General features: G+C 29.6%; 1 long non-coding RNA gene across 1 annotated transcript in view; it reads right to left on the reverse strand.

The window, feature by feature from the left end:
* The window catches only part of LOC126265292 (uncharacterized), a 59,647-nt gene that overhangs the window by 802 nt on the left and 37,393 nt on the right, over positions 1-21,452 (reverse strand). The window contains exons 2-3 of the long non-coding RNA XR_007547822.1: positions 9,806-9,835; positions 7,467-7,888 (exon numbers count right to left, since the gene is read on the reverse strand). This is a non-coding gene — a long non-coding RNA (uncharacterized LOC126265292). The remainder of the gene's footprint in view (positions 1-7,466; positions 7,889-9,805; positions 9,836-21,452) is intronic.

The following is a 21,452-nucleotide window of genomic DNA, read 5'->3' on the forward strand; positions in this document are numbered from 1 at the left end:
GATTGTTCTTTGATCGTTTAATTGGTTTATTGAAGAAATAATAAAGATGTCGCTGAAGAGCTGAGTTAAAGATGATACTATTACAGAACTCTTTATTTTATTCTATATTTTGTAATTGTTTTATTTACAAAATGTTTCTAAAATGGGTGGTCAAAATTTGGAAAATTCTTTAGGTTGGAACTAATTTTATTCTATACATTGTTATCATTTTATTTACATGGTGTTTCTAAAGTGGGTGGTCAAACTTTGGGAAATTCTTTAGGTTGGAACTAATTTTATTTAAATTGAGTATTATATCCTTAAATGAAAAAAATATTCTGATTGTTCTTTGATTGTCCAGTTGGTTTATTGAAGAAATAATAAAGATGTTGAAGAGCTAAGTTAAAGATGATAATATTACAGAATTCTTTATTTTATTCTATACTTTGTTATTATTCTATTTGCATGCTGTTTCTCAAATGGGTGGTCAAAATTTGGGAAATTCTTTAGGATGGAACTAATTTTATTTAAATTGATTATTATATCCTTAAATGAAAAAAATATTCTGATTGTTCTTTGATTGTCCAGTTGCTTTATTGGAGAAATAATAAAGATGTCGTTGAATAGCTAGGTTAAAGATGATAATATTACAAAATTCTTTATTATATTCTATACATTGTTATCATTTTATTTCCATGGTGTTTCTAAAATGGGTGGTCAAAAATTTGGAAAATTCTTTAGGTTGGAACTAATTTTATTTAAATTGATTATTATATCCTTAAATGAAAAAATATTCTGATTGTTCTTTAATAGTAAAGTTGGTTTATTGAAGAAATAATAGATGTCGCTGAGGAGCTAGGTTAAAGATGATAATATTACAGAATTCTTTATTTTATTCTATACTTTGTTATTATTTTATTTACATGCTGTTTCTCAAATGTATGGTCAAAATTTGGGAAATTCTTTAGGATGGAACTAATTTTATTTAAATTGATTATTATATCCTTAAATGAAAAAAATATTCTGATTGTTCTTTGATTGTCCAGTTGCTTTATTGGAGAAATAATAAAGATGTCGTTGAATAGCTAGGTTAAAGATGATAATATTACAAAATTCTTTATTATATTCTATACATTGTTATTATTTTATTTACAAGGTGTTTCAAAAATGGGTGGTCCAAATTTGGGAAATTATTTAGTTTGGAACTAATTTTATTTAAATTGTTTATTATATCCTTAAATAAAAAAATATTCTCTTTGTTCTTTGATTGTTTAGTTGGTGTATGGAAGAAATAATAAAGACGTCGCTGAAGAACTAGGTTAAAGATTATAATATTACAGAATTCTTTATTATATTCTGTACATTGTTATTAATTTATTTACAAGGTGATTCAAAAATGGGTGGTCCAAATTTGGGAAATTCTTTAGGTTGAAACTAATTTTAATTAAATTCATTATTATATCCATAAATGAAAAAATATTCTGATTACTCATTTATTGTCCAATTGGTTTAGTGACGAAACACCACAATTGTTCCAAAGGTTACGGATATATAAAATGGATAAAATATTTAGATTTTCTACATTATTGGACACGTTCTAACTATTCCCAATTTTAGACCATCTATTTTAGAAACACCTTGATACGTAACATGTAATTGTTTATTTACACAACATAAAAAGCTTGGGCTAAAAATGTAGGTTAAAATAAAAATATGACTTATCATTAATCACATAAGTTTCGTACAAAATATTCTAGATTTAGTCCATTAGTTTTAGACATTACTCGAAACATTTTAAAAATATTATTTTTGTGACAAACACGTTAAGTGAAATTTTTATATTACCCGATAGTAAACCTATAAAACGAAAGTGAACTAGTTGTCAACAACGCTATCAAATAGCTTTGACCTTAAAAGCTCGAGTTTAACATTGGATTTCCGTCGTGACAACAACGTGTATAAACCGGTAGAACGAGAAAAACGTTAAATACACGTGATATACGGTTTATGTAAACCATCTGTAGTTTTACGCATTTTTTGTTAAGTAAAGTTAAACCCAGTTCCTTGAGGGTGTCGTGGGGGAATCGATCCCCTGATCATATGTGCAGGCACGTATAAATACCCGGAGATAATCTTACCGGGCACAGATGCAAGCCATTTTACAAATTCTTCAATTAGGGACGAAATATTTTCTTTCCACATAAAACTGTTTACGATACTGTTAACAGCACAATAAAAAATTGTCAACGAATACGTCCGGTGTTAAAAAGGCGTTCCAATTTATTACCATCGGCAAATTAACTTCGTTTCCCCGAGTCGTACCTGCACCCCCTCCCGCCACATAATTCAGTCGAGAAACAGGCGCACCCCGAATATAAATATTATTTAATACCGACGTGACAGCGAATCCGCGTTTTTATTCAAGAAGTCAGGCCCGGTTAGGCCGCTTTTGTTGCGCCGAAATTGATAAAGTAGTTTTTGTCTCCCGCGGAATTATGATTAATGATCTGTGTCCCGGTCGATTAATTTCCGATTCGGAGAAAAGACGGTTAACAGACGCACTTGCACTTAATCAATATCGATTCCGGACTTTTTTGCCCGCCACGATGATTAATACAAGTTTCCGATGCAGTTGCCCGACTTAAGGAGGATAACGTTGAATGATTAAGTTTTGCGGGAGCAATAAATTTTATATTTTGGGACATGTTATAAACGACGGAACTGGGTCAATTTCAAAGTCTCACTCGTTATTCAAATTTCCTTGTGGAAGTACCGAAACATTATTCCTTTCAGGAACAGCCACTCATCATATTTCTTCCACATCTTTGATGACGTTTTATGGAGTCAAGATGCATGAAAAATTGAACAACTGTTTTTTCCCATTATTAACATCTACATTTTCAAGAGATTCCTGTGTTTACCAAAGAAAGGTGCCCATGGGTTATGGCTACAAGAAACTCTGTAGTCTTTACCTCCCTTTAATGCACAACAACTCGAACACAGACCTCATTAACTTCCATCATATCTAACACAGCTTAGCCATCTTAGAAAATTAGTTTTTTTTGTATGCATTCTAATTCACTCACCCTTCGATCCAATTCTTGAAAGCATCGATGCGTGAGGGGATATCGAGGGTCGAAGAGAATTTTAATTTCGGTTGCATTAAGAATTTGAGCTAGTTTAGGTGTTTATCTCCCAGTTCCATTATACTTAAGATTAAGGTCTTTTTATAACATCGCCAGAAGCTGCGTTCCGAAATTGTGTCCATTATGCAAACCGACTACCGGTCTACATAATTAAATTGATAAATGAATTTGTTATCGCCATAATAGATTATTCGTACGTAAAAAATTTAATATCAGGTATAAACCTTATGGCTGTTTATTGATGGCCCCGTTTTGTTAGTCAAAATGAGCCAGATTAGTAATTTAATGAGATTAGTTGCGTCGCTGTTAAATGTAAAAACCTGATTCGGACAAATTAATTTCATCCGAAACTCACACAAAAAGTCAGACATGCTCGTTTAATGGTGTCTTTGACATTCCAAATCTGAAGATTAAGATGTAACGTTACATCCTTATTCGTCTCGTTGCTGATTACAATAATGAAATGGCTTTATTGGGTTTTTTCAATGTCGAGATTCGGATTCAAACTTGTTTATAATAATAGATTGACAATAACCACTGGAATTACGCAGCGGATATTGGATTAAAAGCAATTATATCTGTGTACTGTATGAACGATAATGATGTTGGGGCCTCCTCTTTATTGTTGTGGATCAAGGCGTTATTTCATGATTATTTTATTATCCGTTGTTGGGGCCACTTAATAAAGGAATAAGGTCATACAAGAGTTAAATTTGACAAACTGCTTCATAGTATTATATTATAAGATGATTAATGGAAGAACTCAAGTGTTTTTTGGTTTAATATTACAAAGTATAAAATCATGAACTTTAAATCATTACAAAATTGGATGGATTACTAAATTAAGTTGGACGTATTAATATTTATGTTTGAAACTAAAAGGAAATTGTGCTTCATTTAAATATGTTTCAGTCTAAATAAATGATTCAAAGTTTTTAATAAATAAATTATGTGGGCTTCATATACAATTTAAATTATACCAATTATCAAAAACATACTTTATGTTATATTATTTATACCGGGAAATTAATATTAAAAAATTGCCATGAAATTTTAAAATTAATTTTATATAACAAGAGAATTATATTGCATTTTCATTATTTTACATAGTTTTGCTCTATAAATTTGTGTCCCAATGAGCTTGTATCATTCTAAAATACATATTAATTAATTAAACTTTCATGTTATGACCTTTTCAATATCCATGATATAAAATAGAATTGCGGGCTAAAGCAATAATAATTTGAATTTTTGATCCGGATTGATCCTATTAACTTTTCTGATTATGTCCTCATCAAATTCACCCAAAAATAAACATGATTAAATATATCAAACTGTTTACGTTATTGAGAAATTGAGTTTCATTTAAAACATTTCATCGTCGCTTCACTTGACGTTATTTATAATGATATTCATGTATCGACTGTCAACTTCTCTCGATAACCCTCAGAAAATTGAATTTCATTTAAAAAAAAAAAACATTTCCACAAACGTCACCTTAAGTAAATCCATTGTGGCAATCTCCGGTCTTACGTTGTCTCGCCCGGTATAAAAGGTCTAGACGTTGGAAGAGGAGAGGAGATCCAAGAGCGGCGATATCAACTGACAGTTTTGAATGATCGTCCAAGATACCTGTTACGTTTTATGCATCCGTCAAAAAATAATATAATGAGGGACGTATTCAACGTCATTTCGCAATTATGGAAACGTCCTTCTCGTATCGATGTTTCCACTGTTCTTCGACTCTAAGTGTTTCCGACTTTTAGATGGATATCGTTTGGTTAATTTCTGAAAAGTGATTTTTTTATTTGGGCTTGTTGTCACAGGTTTTATGATGGATGGTTCTAATTATAGGAGTAATTACAAAGATACAGCATCGTAAACTATTCATCAAAGTGTTGAAGAATTTGCTCTAGTAGAAGCAAGGTCATAAATAATTTGTCTAGATTTTATTTGTACATATTTTTTATAACCAATTAAAAATTACAGTAAATATAAACAAGAATTTAGTATGGAAAAAGTGAAGAAAGTACCTTTTAGATTTGAAAGCATTGGGAGTATTTAATAGAATATACATTAATTTTAATAATTAAAGGAGTAATTACACAGATACAGCATCACAAAATAATCATTAAAGTGTTAATTTATCTAGATTTTATGTATAGTAAATGTAAACAAGAATTTAGTATGGAAAAAGTGAAGAAACTAATTCTTAGTTTTGGGAATATTGGAGAAAAGGAGTAAATTTTACCCCTGGCTAAATAATTTATAAACAGACGTTATTTAAAAGAATTTTAAATTAAAATATATTGTTGAAGATAATTTTCAGTTCGTTTTAATAATTAAAGGAGTAATTACAAAGATACAGCATCACAAAATATAATATAAGAGTTGAAGAATTGTCTCTAATAGAAGCAAGGACATAAATAATTTATCTAGATTTTATTTATACATCGTTTTTCTTAACTGCAATTACTGTAAATGTAATCGAGAATTTAGTATGGAAAAAGTGACAAAAGTAACTCTTAGTTTTGGGAATATTGGTGAAAAGGAGTAAATTTTACCTCTGTATTAGACAATTTACAAACAGATGTTATTTAAATGAATTTTAAATTAAAAAATATTGTTGAAGATTATTTTCAGCATGTTTTAATAATTAAAGGAGTAATTACAAAGATATAGCATCACAAAATATTCATCAAAGTGTTGATGAATTGTCTCTAATAGAAGCAAGGACATAAATAATTTATTTAGATTTTATTTGTACATGTTTTTTGTTAACCGACTAAAAACTACTGTAAATGTAAACAAGAATTTAGTAAGGAAAAAGTGAAGAAAGCAACTCTTAGTTTTGAGAATATTGGAGGAAAGGAATAAAATTTGCTGTAATCGAAGAATGGTCATAAATTTTATTATTTTATTTATTAACCGACTGTAAATGTGGAGAAGAATTTAGTATTGAACAATTGAAGAATATAACTCTTAATTTAAGGAGAATTGTGGAAATACAACAACTGAAATAAATGTAGATAATTTAAAAACAGATGTTATTTAATAGAGTTTACATTAAAAATATTGATGAAAATTATTTTAGGTAGTTTTAATAAGGAACCAAGCTGTGTTTTTCAATAGAATAAAAACAAAGTGGTTATTACTAATGACTTTTGAATTTTGCTGCGTAATAACAACTAAGTAGTTATTAACACCCCTTCGTATTTGTTTTGTAAATTAAGTCAGAATATCACAATGCTCATATACTATTATAAAGACATTTATATCCGAGTGTAACGAATTACTCGACGCTAATTCATTTTTAATTTCGTTTTTCTAATTAGTGATCCACACGGCTTAATATTTACATATGTTCACACACAAACACACGAGATCATTTATTTAAAAAAAATTGATGTGAGGTGATGGATAATTTTTCATTTGAGGACAGTTTCAAATAACATAATATAAGCTAAGACGCTTCGATGTTGTGATTAATAGATTAGTTACATTAGTTGTATAACACCGTAGAAAATTAAAAAAACATTATTATCCCTGTACTTGTTTAGAAACACCTTTTTTACTCGATTCCCGATTATTAATGATGTGCCTCGGTCTGATGGTCAAGAAACATAATTAAAATATGGGGCGAAGAATTTATAGGAATGTTGGTTAATTTATTTATTAATGGTGATTTATTAAGGTAAAGATAATTAGAGGTGATTCTTTGTTTCTTAAATGGTAATGTGAATTTATTTTCCCAATTCCGTAACCAATTTATCCTTTCGGCCGGACAACGTGTAATGCATGCTCGACTGGGAAAATAGGAAAAATGCAATTAATCAACTTTATTGGAATGCTTACCGCCCACATTGCCGACCGTCCAGAGATTAATTTCTGTTACCGCGAATGTCAATTTTTCGACCGTAGCCCAAAAACTCCGCAGCCGCAATATGGCAATATGTCGTGGCATTGTTTCAATTTTGTTAACACCGTTTAATCTGAAAATGGAAATTGTCCACTTTTCATGCGGTATTTCTCGTTTCATTATTTATGCGCAAATTCTACAATCCAAATCATTAAAATAGTCATCAATATAAAAATATAAACCGTACGCATTTTTTTGAGATAACCTTTACACATTACAGTTAATTTTAATGTTTAATTTCCTTTAACATCTGAAGAACAACTAAACATTTATTGTAATCTTTTATTCAACAAAGTAATCATCAATTTTTTGACAAGATTCTAAAATGAGTAAAATATTCTTTGTTCTTGAAACTGAGGAAAAGATCAACTTTAATTTTGACCACTTCTCAGAATTAAACTTAAAATTATCATTAACCTTACCTTAAAATTTAGACAATGGCAAAAATAAATGATAGTCACATGAAGAAATATCTGTACTGATGGAACATGATGGAAGAGGTACTTCCCATTTAACATTGAGTCTTTAATATGTGGTCTTGCGTTTTTACGAGGAAGCAGAACGACTTTTCTGTATTTGCGTAAGTTTTTCAGGAACTTGATGAGTTTGTTAACAGTAGTCAGTTACATTGATCAATTGGCCTCTTGGTAGACTACCATGCAGATATCATAATCTTTCTTGTGTTCAGATATTAAGTACTGTTCCACCACGTTTACCAGCTTATTGATATCCAATTGATTAACCCATTTGTTCAACAATTAATTGTACCTGACTAATTCATCGCAGTTTAATCAATGACTTTTCTTCAAAAACCTTCTTTATTTTTTTAATATCTGTAGAAAACCTAAAACAATATAATTAATAACAGTGATCATTTATATTCACACACATTTTTTTAATAAAAAATCAACTTAGTTTGGAAATAATTTAAAATTACAACTTACTTTTAGATTGTTTTGAACTAAACAATACACAACGCAATGAACTACTTCTTAGTTCTAAAACACGCGCGCCTGCGCTGTAGATCGTTGTTTTGTTACCCGATTTTGTTAAATTAAAACTTATTCCGAGTATGTAGTTTTAATGATATTATTAACATAATACACTTCAAATGTTTTTAAACACATTTTTCATATTATGAAATAGTGAATTTACTTCTTACCTGTACATAATTGTCGCAGCAACAAACGCAAATTTTAATCTAGGGTTTTATGTTGCCAACTTAAAAATCACTAGTCATTTTATATATCTAAGTAAACGCGACGTAGGAATTATATGCATTATAATTTGCGGTTTTTGTTAAGCATCTAATTTTTTCTAGATTTTTGTTGTCTATTTCTTTTCAGTTTTATATGAATTTTTAATTTTTAATAGAAAATATAAACAGTTTAAATAACATTAGATTCAGTCATTTTGTTTGTTTTTTGAGATTTATTCTTTTTATATGGTATATTTACTGTAAGATCGGTTCATTAATCACAATGATCATTATTTCACAATGAAATAGGTATCAATATTTAAATGTAATAAATTCGTATATTTTTTTAGATAACCATGTATAATCTTGTAGATATTATTTGCAAAAGACCTTCTCTCCCATGATTAGATTATTATTCAGTTGTTGGGTATGTACTATAAATGATTAAAATTTCATTTCCATATATTTATTAACTAAAAAGTGACAAACATTTATTTCATTGTGATTAGTTTATTTCCAATTATCGCTGAATAATTTTTGAAGAGTTCAAGTGATCGGTTACAGATGGTGCAAAAGATAAACACCAAGAAAAAACCGAAGGCAATCAGTAAACGATCGCAGGTCTGTATCGCACGATGGACGAGTGAGTGAATTTCGAGAGAGCAAAACTCGACAACGGCCGCATCAAGTACACTGAGTCAACATCTCGTGTTGTTTTAGGCGTCGGTAAATAAAGATTATTGGTAGCGATACGGGTTCCGGGCCCGAGACAAACGGGACACCGTACGTGTTCGAGTACTTTTCACATCTGCACTCTGACAATTTTCGAGTTTTCTAACCTATTTCGAAAGCCGATCATTAATTTCGTCGGGAGGCAAATATTAAAATTATTTAAAGCGTCACACTTTCATCGGGCTTAAGAAAATTTTAATTAAAAGTTAAACTAGGTCGCGCCATTCATCGGGAAATGCTTAATTGATTTTAGATAGAGGGCATTAATTGCAGGATGGGGAATGGATCTTTATAATTTTGGCGGAATCGCTGGGTGGTAAATATAAAAGCGGTCTCGCCAATTATCATTGACGGGATTAAGTGGAGTTTGAAATGAAGACATCTCGAGAAAAAGTCTTCTGCGAATAATGTCCTGAGCACACCTTTAAGGTTTATAATTAAGCATCAAATAGTTTTGCATTAAATTTGAATAAATACTTGGAACTATCCCGAATAACAATAAATCTGTTATCGCCGTGAGAATCGTCACATTCCCTCATTATGAACACGCCTAAACAATACACCATCCTCAAAATTCAGCTCTATGCTAATCAGACATTAAGAGAGAGGAGAGTCCGTTGTCACACTCGCACTATTTATGTTTTCCTACCAATTAATTATTAATTTGCAATGGTCAAAAAGCATCAGTATGATTAAATAATAAATTCGTGCCGCTGCGGCCATTTGCATAAATTAGTGGCCGGTTCATGTGTGTGGAAACCGGCGATGGTCGCAATTTGAATTGTTTCAAATTCAGTCCCGGGCAAAGATAATGCTTTATTTATTACTCACCTATTTTGCTAACCGCCACATTTATCCCATCTGGAACAACAAAAATCAGGTTATTTACGGACAAACGCAACAAAATTATCCAATAATGAATCACGAAGTGTAAGTGACTAAGTTACAAATAAGTAAATTAAAGATTAACTGTTTTTAGCTATGAAACTGTGATTTTGTTTTGCATTTTAAATGAAGTAATAAATATTCTGGAGAACTGCTGATTGTTCCCCTCCATATTTGTCCCATCTGGAGCAAGAAACATTGGAGTATTTATAGAGATGAACTCTACAAAATTATCCAATAATGAACCACGAAGTGTTTGTGACTAAATTACAAAGAAGTAAATTAAAGATTAACTGTTTTCAGCTATGAAATTGTGATTTTATTTTGCCTTGAAAATGAAGTAATAAATATTCTGGAGAACTGCTGATTGTTCACCGCCACATTTGTCCTATCTGGACCAAGAAACATTGGGGTATTTAGAGATGAATTCTACAAAATTATCCAATAATGAATAACGAAGTGTTTGTGACTAAATTACGAAGAGGTAAATTAAAAGTTAACTGTTTTCAGCTATGAAACTGTGATTTTATTTTGCATTGAAAATGAAGTAATAAATATTCTGGAGAACTGCTGATTGTTCATCGCCATATTTGTCCTACCTGAATCAAGAAACATTGGAGTATTTAGAAATGAACTCTACAAAATTATCCAATAATGAATCAAGAAGTGTTTGTGACTAAATTACGAAGAGGTAAATTAAAAATTAACTGTTTTTAGTCAAACTCTGTGATTTTATTTTGCCTTGAAAATGAAGTAATAAATATTCTGGAGAACTGCTGATTGTTCACCGCCACATTTGTCCTATCTGGACCAAGAAACATTGGGGTATTTAGAGATGAATTCTATAAAATTATCCAATAATGAATCACGAAGTGTTTGTGACTAAATTACGAAGAGGTAAATTAAAAATTAACTGTTTTTAGTCAAACTCTGTGATTTTATTTTGCCTTGAAAATGAAGTAATAAATATTCTGGAGAACTGCTGATTGTTCACCGCCACATTTGTCCTATCTGGACCAAGAAACATTGGGGTATTTAGAGATGAATTCTATAAAATTATCCAATAATGAATAACGAAGTGTTTGTGACTAAATTATGAAGAGGTAAATTAAAAATTAACTGTTTTTAGTCAAAACTCTGTGATTTTATTTTGCCTTGAAAATAAAGTAATAAATATTCTGGAGAACTGCTGATTGTTCACCGCCACATTTGTCCCATCTGGACCAAGAAACATTAGAGTATTTAGAGGTAAACTCTATAAACTTATCCAATAATGAATCACGAAGTGTTTATGACTAAATTACGAAGAGGTAAATTAAAAATTAACTGTTTTCAGCTATGAAACTGTGATTTTATTTTGCCTTGAAAATGAAGTAATAAATATTCTGGAGAACTGCTGATTGTTCACCTCCATATTCGTCCCATCTGGACCAAGAAACATTAGAGTATTTAGAGGTAAACTCTATAAACTTATCCAATAATGAATCACGAAGTGTTTATGACTAAATTACGAAGAGGTAAATTAAAAATTAACTGTTTTCAGCTATGAAACTGTGACTTTATTTTGCCTTGAAAATGAAGTAATAAATATTCTGGAGAACTGCTGATTGTTCACCTCCATATTCGTCCCATCTGGACCAAGAAATATTAGAGTATTTAGAGGTAAACTCTATAAACTTATCCAATAATGAATCACGAAGTGTTTATGACTAAATTACGAAGAGGTAAATTAAAAATTAACTGTTTTCAGCTATGAAACTATGATTTTATTTTGCCTTGAAAATGAAGTAATAAATATTCTGAAGAACTGCTGATTGTTCACCGCCATATTTCTTCCATCTAGACCAAGAAACATTGGAGTATTTAGAGATGAACTCTATAAACTTATCCAATAATGAATCACGAAGTGTTTATGACTAAATTACGAAGAGGTAAATTAAAAATTAACTGTTTTCAGCTATGAAACTGTGACTTTATTTTGCCTTGAAAATGAAGTAATAAATATTCTGGAGAACTGCTGATTGTTCACTTCCATCTGGACCAAGAAACATTAGAGTATTTAGAGGTAAACTCTATAAACTTATCCAATAATGAATCACGAAGTGTTTATGACTAAATTACGAAGAGGTAAATTAAAAATTAACTGTTTTCAGCTATGAAACTGTGACTTTATTTTGCCTTGAAAATGAAGTAATAAATATTCTGGAGAACTGCTGATTGTTCACTTCCATCTGGACCAAGAAACATTAGAGTATTTAGAGGTAAACTCTATAAACTTATCCAATAATGAATCACGAAGTGTTTATGACTAAATTACGAAGAGGTAAATTAAAAATTAACTGTTTTCAGCTATGAAACTGTGACTTTATTTTGCCTTGAAAATGAAGTAATAAATATTCTGGAGAACTGCTGATTGTTCACCTCCACATTTGTCCCATCTGGACCAAGAAACATTGGGGTATTTAGAGATGAACTCTACAAAATTATCCAATAATGAATAACGAAGTGTTTGTGACTAAATTACGAAGAGGTAAATTAAAAATTAACTGTTTTTAGTCAAAACTCTGTGATTTTATTTTGCCTTGAAAATGAAGTAATAAATATTCTGGAGAACTGCTGATTGTTCACCTCCATATTTCTCCCATCTGGACCAAGAAACATTGGAGTATTTAGAGATGAACTCTACAAAATTATCCAATAATGAATCACGAAGTGTTTGTGACTAAATTATGAAGAAGTAAATTAAAAATTAACTGTTTTTAGTCAAAACTCTGTGATTTTATTTTGCTTTGAAAATAAAGTAATAAATATGCTGGAGAACTGCTGATTGTTCACCGCCATATTTGTCCCATCTGGACCAAGAAACATTAGAGTATTTAGAGATGAACTCTACAAAATTATCCAATAATGAATCACGAAGTGTTTGTGACTAAATTACGAAGAGGTAAATTAAAAATTAAATGTTTTTAGTCAAAACTCTGTGATTTTATTTTGCCTTGAAAATGAAGTAATAAATATTCTGGAGAACTGCTGATTGTTCACCGCCACATTTGTCCCATCTGGACCAAGAAACATTGGGGTATTTAGAGATGAACTCTACAAAATTATCCAATAATGAATAACGAAGTGTTTGTGACTAAATTACGAAGAGGTAAATTAAAAATTAACTGTTTTCAGCTATGAAACTGTGATTTTATTTTGCCTTGAAAATGAAGTAATAAATATTCTGGAGAACAGCTGATTGTTCACCTCCATATTTGTCCCATCTGGACCAAGAAACATTGAAATATTTAGACATGCATTCTACAAAATTATCCAATAATGAATCACGAAATATTTGTAAATTACAGAGAAGGAAACTAAAATTTTTAGCTATTAAACTGCGATTTTGTTTTGCGTTTAAAATTATGTAATAATTATTCCGGAGAACTGCTGTTTGTCCACCATCCATATTTGTCCCATCTCGAACAATAAGAGTATTTAGAGATGAGCGTTGCAAAATTATCCAATAATGAATCACAAAGTGTAAGTGACTAAATTACAAAATAGATAAGTTAAAGATTAACTATTTATAGTAACGAAACTGTGATTTTGTTATATATATTCTGGTGAATTGCTGTGTGCTCCATATTTGTCTCATCTGGAACAACAAACATTAGAGTAATTAGAGTAATAACGAATCACGAAACAAAGCAAAGCTGTGTAACTAATACGTGCTTTTTAAATAAAAAAATAGAGTCTCGACAACCATTTTATTAGTTTTATTGGTTTCGATGGATGACAGCATTGATAACAACGTGAAAACCGTTTTGTTTAGGATTCAATCAACCATAGTTTGCTTAAGGATCAGAAGCCCTGATGAAAAACTTGTTTGCATTTGAAATATATTAAAATTGAAAGCGGAGGAAAAATGAATTGTGATTTTAGTATGATTGCATTTAAAATGTTTGTGCAAGGCAAATCTCGATTTAATTTCGTCGAAACGAATGTTTTCAATAAATCGCTAGAGCGGATATTACCAGTCTATAATCATTAGCGGTTCTCAAGTTTTATGCAGAGGAAGAAAGGTTTGGAATTGATGGCGAAAATTGAACGTAATTTCATTCATTTATTAGAAGCTCCGCTGAATTTTCGACTGGAGTTTCGGCAATTCAGGCCGCCATTACCGTATGTTTCCGGGCCATTTTTAAAGGCAATACTCTCAATGACTGCTCTGGGAGCAGAACCAACGACCTTAAGGGTGTGGAACGTTTCGCTCCAATTTACCACATAAATTCGGGGCCGATAAAAAATATTCCAGTCATATGGGGGCATTTACTTCAATGGCAATCGATAGAGCTCGACTTAAAATATTTGTCAGTGCGTTTATTTGCCAAGTGCCCCCGGCTTCGGATCCACTTATTTTTCACGATCTCCAACAGATATTTAAACTTTACGGACCGATAAAACTTCAACACCCCACACTTCGTAAGTTCATAGAAAAATAACCTTGGAAGTTTACCCTTCGTATCATGACATAATTAAACATATTATTAAATTCCTTGAACCAAAAGAGAATTTCATTTTAACAGATTATTAAAGCCCAGATGTAGTTCGGTGTAAAATAAACGACAATGTGCCTGTGGTGGTTTCAACTTGTGCCCCATTCATTAATCAAAAATGGAGACATCAGATTATTCGCTCTCGTTTTATTTATTCAATTTTGTAGCGGCGTTGTTTCAGACAGTTTTTGTCTTCTGGTGTGTTGTCCTGTTTGTTTTTTTCATTTCAATGTGTCTGTGGGATGCTGTCTTATAAAAGCATACATTATTAAAACGTGTAACTAATTAATGTAAAGAACAACAAGAGTCAGAACATGTGCAAGGAGTTGTCACTGAAGAAACTGAACATATACTGCGTGCAAAAAAGCAATATCTAAATAAAAGTGAATTATTCTAATTTTTTTTATAAAAATATAATTGATGAAAAAATATCTTAGTGTCATGCATCGTACCTTTCTTTGATTAAGATACTTATTGAGGCGTCGAACTGAATCTGACGTCTTAGTTCATTAAGAGCCGTGGAAGGTACAGTAAATTCGTTAAGCGTCGCCCATTATATCCCACACATTTTCGATTGGGGAAAGGTCTGGAGATCTGGCTGGCCAAGGCAGTAAATTTACATGGGAAGCTTCTATCCACATATTATTGGGACGTCATATTGCCACTAATGAAAACTGAAGGTGACCTGGTACCATAAGTAATAGCACCCGGTACCATTAAACCCATTGTGTCATGTATATGATTCTCCACATCAAAAAGAGATAATGAAGTGAATGAGTCTGATACACTAAATAGTATCGACAAGTTGACCAAAAAGGAGATTATAAGAATAACATATATCAACAATTCATCATTATTTTCAGCCATAAGGGAGGATGGTAATATCATTGAAAGTTAAAACTGTTGTCAAAGAAACAATTCTGAAGGATGAAAATGATTTGTAACTCGGTAAGAAAAACATGATAAATAAAGGTCAAAATTATTATACATAGAGAAAACATACATTTCAAAATATATTTGATAATAGAAGTTGAGTTTGAGTTTATTTCAAAACAACTTTGTTAAATTCCCTGTGGTAAAATATCTCCATTAAAATTGACAAAAACTTATGTAATCAATAATAATATATATAAATATACACGTAAACTGGATTAATTTAGTGTAACTGCTTTGAGATGTGGAATGTAATGAGGTCCTCTTTAATGATGATACTAAGGACATAAGAAGTGAAGTCCACAATTTACAGAAGAAGAAAATAATTTGTGACTCAATATAATTTAAATGAAGCTGTTTTTGAGATATTTTTGTTTAAATGATTATTTTAATTTCATTTGTGTTAATTAATAATTACCTAAAGAAATTTGATAAACTAAATGTGTAATAATCTAAATATGTGTTGTTAAATTTGGTAAACTATAATTTTGTAGTAAATAAAATGTTTAAATAAGATTGTATTAATGGATAGTACTATATTTACTTAGCCGTAAAGGAGGATGATGATGATATCATTGAAAGTTAAAACAGTTGTCAAAGAAACAATTCTGAAGGAAGAAAGTGATTTGTAACTCGGTAAGAAGAACATGTAAATAAAGGTCAAAATTATTATACATAGAGAAAACATCCATTTCAGAATAAAATATATTTGATAATAGAAGTTGAGTTTTAGTTTACTTCAAAACAACTTTGTTAAGTTCCCCGTGGTGAAATATCTCCATTAAAATTGACAAAAACTTATGTAATCAATAATAATTTATATAAATATACACGTAAACTGGATTAATTTAGTGTAACTGCTTTGAGATGTGGAATGGAATGAGGTCCTCTTTAATGATGATACTAAGGACATAAGAAGTGAAATCCACAATTTACAGAAGAAGAAAATAATTTGTGACTCAATATAATTTAAATGAAGCTGGTTTTGAGATATTTCTGTTTAAATGTTTATTTTAATTTCATTTGTGTTAATTAATAATTACCTAAAGAAATTTGATAAACTAAATGTATAATAATCTAAATATATGTTGTCAAATTTGGTAAACTATAATTTCGTAGTAAATAAAATGTTTAAATAAGATTACATTAATGGATAGTACTATATTTACTTAGCCATAAAGGAGGAGTATGATGATATCATTGAAAGTTAAAACAGTTGTCAAAGAAACAATTCTGAAGGAAGAAAATGATTTGTAACTCGGTAAGAAGAACATGATAAATAAAGGTCAAAATTATTATACATAGAGAAAACATCCATTTCAGAATAAAATATATTTGATAATAGAAGTTGAGTTTTAGTTTGCTTCAAAACAACTCTGTTAAATTCCCTGTGGTGAAATATCTCCATTAAAATTGACAAAGACTTATGTAATCAATAATAATTTATATAAATATACACGTAAACTGGATTAATTTAGTGTAACTGCTTTGAGATGTGGAATGGAATGAGGACGTCTTTAAAGGTGATACTAAGGACATAAGAAGTGAAATCCACAATTTACTGAAGAAGAAAAAAATTTGTGACTCAATATAATTTAAATAAAGTTGTTCTTGAGATATTTCTGTTTAACTGTTTATTTTAATTTCATTTGTGTTAATTAATAATTATCTAAAGAAATGCAATAAACTAAATGTGTAATAATCTAAATATATGTTGTTAAATTTGGTAAACTGTAATTTCGTAGTAAATAAAATGTTTAAATAAGATTACATTAATGGATAGTACTATATTTACTTAGCCATAAAGGAGGAGTATGTTGATATCATTGAAAGTTAAAACAGTTGTCAAAGAAACAATTCTGAAGGAAGAAAATGATTTGTAACTCGGTAAGAAGAACATGTAAATAAAGGTCAAAATTATTATACATAGAGAAAACATACATTTCAGAATAAAATATATTTGATACTAGAAGTTGAGTTTTAGTTTACTTCAAAACAACTTTGTTAAGTTCCCCGTGGTGAAATATCTCCATTAAAATTGACAAAAACTTATGTAATCAATAATAATTTATATAAATATACACGTAAACTGGATTAATTTAGTGTAACTGCTTTGAGAAGTGGAATGGAATGAGGTCCTCTTTAATGATGATACTAAGGACATAAGAAGTGAAATCCACAATTTACAGAAGAAGAAAATAATTTGTGACTCAATATAATTTAAATGAAGCAGGTTTTGAGATATTTCTGTTTAAATGTTTATTTTAATTTCATTTGTGTTAATTAATAATTACCTAAAGAAATTTGATAAACTAAATGTATAATAATCTAAATATATGTTGTCAAATTTGGTAAACTATAATTTCGTAGTAAATAAAATGTTTAAATAAGATTACATTAATGGATAGTACTATATTTACTTAGCCATAAAGGAGGAGTATGATGATATCATTGAAAGTTAAAACAGTTGTCAAAGAAACAATTCTGAAGGAAGAAAATGATTTGTAACTCGGTAAGAAGAACATGATAAATAAAGGTCAAAATTATTATACATAGAGAAAACATCCATTTCAGAATAAAATATATTTGATAATAGAAGTTGAGTTTTAGTTTACTTCAAAACAACTTTGTTAAGTTCCCTGTGGTGAAATATCTCCATTAAAATTGACAAAAACTTATGTAATCAATAATAATTTAATTAATTAATTTAGTGTAACTGTTTTGAGACGTGGAATTGAATGAGGTCCTCTTTAATGATGATACTAAGGATATAAGAAGTGAAATCCACAATTTACTGAAGAAGAAAAAAATTGTGACTCAATAAAAAACAATGTCATTTAAATAAAGCTGAAGGAATAGTTACTGAGTCAATAAATAGGTTAAAGAAGTTTTAGGTGAATTGTTGTGACCCAAGAATTAACACTCTTCTTACATGTTAAACGTTTAGTATAAATTAGTGAATAAAGGGAATTGTAACAAAAACTACTGACTTTCAAATTTTGACCATTTCTTATTTCAATAGGTACACCAAATTTTATAAAAATATCTTAATACGTTTTTTAGAAGCTGTATAATAAGGTGCTATAATTTAATTTAAATAAAATAGAAATTTAATCGAGTCGTTATAATTTCTTGCACCATTAACATAAAGTTTTATTCGATATTAAGTAGATGGTGGCACATAAAAATGGCTTTTCTTGCTCGTTCGCCAAAATGACAATTTCAAACGTTTTCCTAACGAATTGTCTTCTTTTATCCGCGATGTTTATGACAGTGATATAAAGTATTACGAGATGAAAAATAACCCTTCATGTTTTCTTTCTAAATAAAAACAGTCTCGTAATAGATTTGTTCCAAATGGCGCACCTTTGTGCGAACCTTTTGTTGTGGCCCCCCCTATGAAAGATTTATACGAGTTCAAAAGTCATTTCGCCCACGCCATTTTTGTTTAATGCATAAACTTATTTCGAGTCGAAATTTCCCTCAAAACGGAAACGAAAGAGGAAACTTGCCGTTTTAATGTGTCCACATTGCTGCATCAAATCGACATTAGGTGGAACTTCGTGTGAAAAGATCATATGGAAAGTGTAATGAGTTTTTTAAGTTTGTACTATATTTTGTTTCGTCGGTGGGAAAGGTGTGAAAGTTTAAATTGTGTGCTGTGTAAATTTTTCTGATGAAAATTCGCGATAAAAAGTTCGGCTCTTGAAATAAAGCACGTACGTTTTTAAATCTATAATGTCCGATAAATCTTTGTGATTTATGGCAACTTGTTGGCGTTTTAATCAAAATATTTGAAGTACGTTTCAATGTACTTAACTTAGTTTATTGACACGTATTATTTAGACAAAGTTTATAATTAGACGTCAGTCAGGAACATATTCAAAAAGTTCGACGTTCCCTTTAAAACTTATCCATCCCGATAATTTACAATGTAAATTTAAATAGTGCACACCCCTACATTATTTATGTGGAACCCCAAGATTGTGTAGTTGGGATTCACGTCTTTTGAGGGGCTGAGCATTTTTCCGATGCAAGAGGGTGGCAATTGATCAGCCGCGGGCCAAACCGAAATAATTACGACACCGTGTTCCTTTGAACTTTCCGAATTATTTTTGAATAAATTAAAGTCTAAGTGGGCAATTTGACGTTACGTTTCAGGGCCTGATTAATGTGTATTAATAAACGTGGAGCGTGAACCCTCTGCCTTTGCTAATTTCGTTATGTCTTGATTTTGAACTGTGATTCTTCCTTTGAGTTTGGGTCGTAAATAAAACGTTTAAACTTGCACAGTTAATAGTTGATATAAACAATGTTGATGTAACCTCAAGAGTCCCATTTGTTCCCGAATCGAGGTGTCGGAAATGTTGCAGGATCTGAAACCGGGGACACCTGTACAGAGGCATAATTCGCACGCGAAATATGGAGCCGCCGTTCCAGGAGCAGGAACAACGAATTTATCGTTGTTTTAATGTTGCTCCTAATGGTTATTGTTGCAGTTTTATTGTCGAAACTATGGCGTTACTGACAATAACGGCTCCAAATAAGACAACATTAGATTTCCGAAGCGCATACTAAATTGCGAGCGGAGGTGCAACTGCAGGTTAAGTAGTTGGCTGCTGTGCTCAAAGGTAGATCTAATGACTGCTGCTTTTAACGTGCGAGTTAAAAATTTATTAAAAGCTCTTCACGCTAATACTCTTTACGATAATTACTTTGTTTGAGGCTGTTCTTTGTATTTGTTCACTTTTGGCTAGCTCAAATTGACTCTAAGAATTACAATTATTACAAACGAAAACTTCTTTTGTTTTGTTTACAAAAAATTATGCTTCATTCAAACTAGGTATTGAGTAACAAAAACAAATTTAGTTGCGTGATAAGAATATAATTGAACTGTTTTTTTATTGGTTAGTTCGGAAGGGTATATATTAGTAACTAAGTTATACTTACTTAATTTTGTCAGACATAAAGAGAATCGTGTCAATTAATTTGCTTACTTTATTATTATTTATTTAAAATTACGGTAAATAACATCAATTACAATGTTCATTTTTATGCTCAATTATTAAGTGTGTTTTTAATATTCATTTAAAAATATTATTTGGATATCTTTTGTTTTAAATACGGCCCTTTCGACACGTCCACTGTGCATGAATAACGCATGACAATTGTTTAGAATTTTGACAATTTTTGTGAGATATTTCATAACGGGATTCAATTCAAATTTTTGTTTATACACTAAAAAAACATATATTAAAATATTCTGTATATTTTTTGCTTTTTTGTCACATGTTGTCTTCATATCATTTAACTTTTTAATTATTAAATTATTATAAAAGATTTTGCTTTAAATTCTGGATGGTTAAGATTTAATCATAAATTTTTATTGAGCGTTATTTAAAATTATAATTACTAATATTTTATAAACAAGAAAAAAGTATTTTGATCTAAACTCTTATATATTTTATACAGTACTGGCCAAGATAATAACCTGAAATTTATAACATTTTATAAGATATTTCATAAAGGGATTTAATTCAAAATTTTGTCCAATAAATATATAAAATATATTTAAACATTTTGGACTAAACTCTTATATAACATAGATATGTAATAATTTCTTTAAAGAATATTTATAATAAAATTACAAAAAAAATGGTCACTCCCTTAAATATATATAAAAACATATATAATAATATTAAATTAATTTATTCAATTTTACATCCAACAAAAAAAGCTTAAAATTTTGTTATATTATAAATTTTTAATACCAAAAAAAGATTATAATATAATAAAAAATAGTTAGTCTGTTAAATATAAATAAAAAAATTAAATTTTACATACGTCTATATAAAAATATGTTTATTTTGACTAAATGATTTAAAATAAAATATAAAAATTAAAATTTGTTATATTGCAAATTTTTAAATACAAAAAAATATATATTAATAATATAAAAAAATAGTCAGTCTGTTAAATATAGATAATAAATAATATTAATTAATTTATTAAATTGTACATACCTCTAAATAAACAATTTATGTCTTTAATATAAAAAATAATAATAAAAGTGATAAAATGACTGTTGTTTAAATTAATAGAATTAATTAATTTATTAA

The sequence above is a fragment of the Aethina tumida genome, chromosome 4 (genome assembly GCF_024364675.1).
Source record: "Aethina tumida isolate Nest 87 chromosome 4, icAetTumi1.1, whole genome shotgun sequence".
In the NCBI taxonomy this organism is placed as follows: domain Eukaryota; kingdom Metazoa; phylum Arthropoda; class Insecta; order Coleoptera; family Nitidulidae; genus Aethina; species Aethina tumida.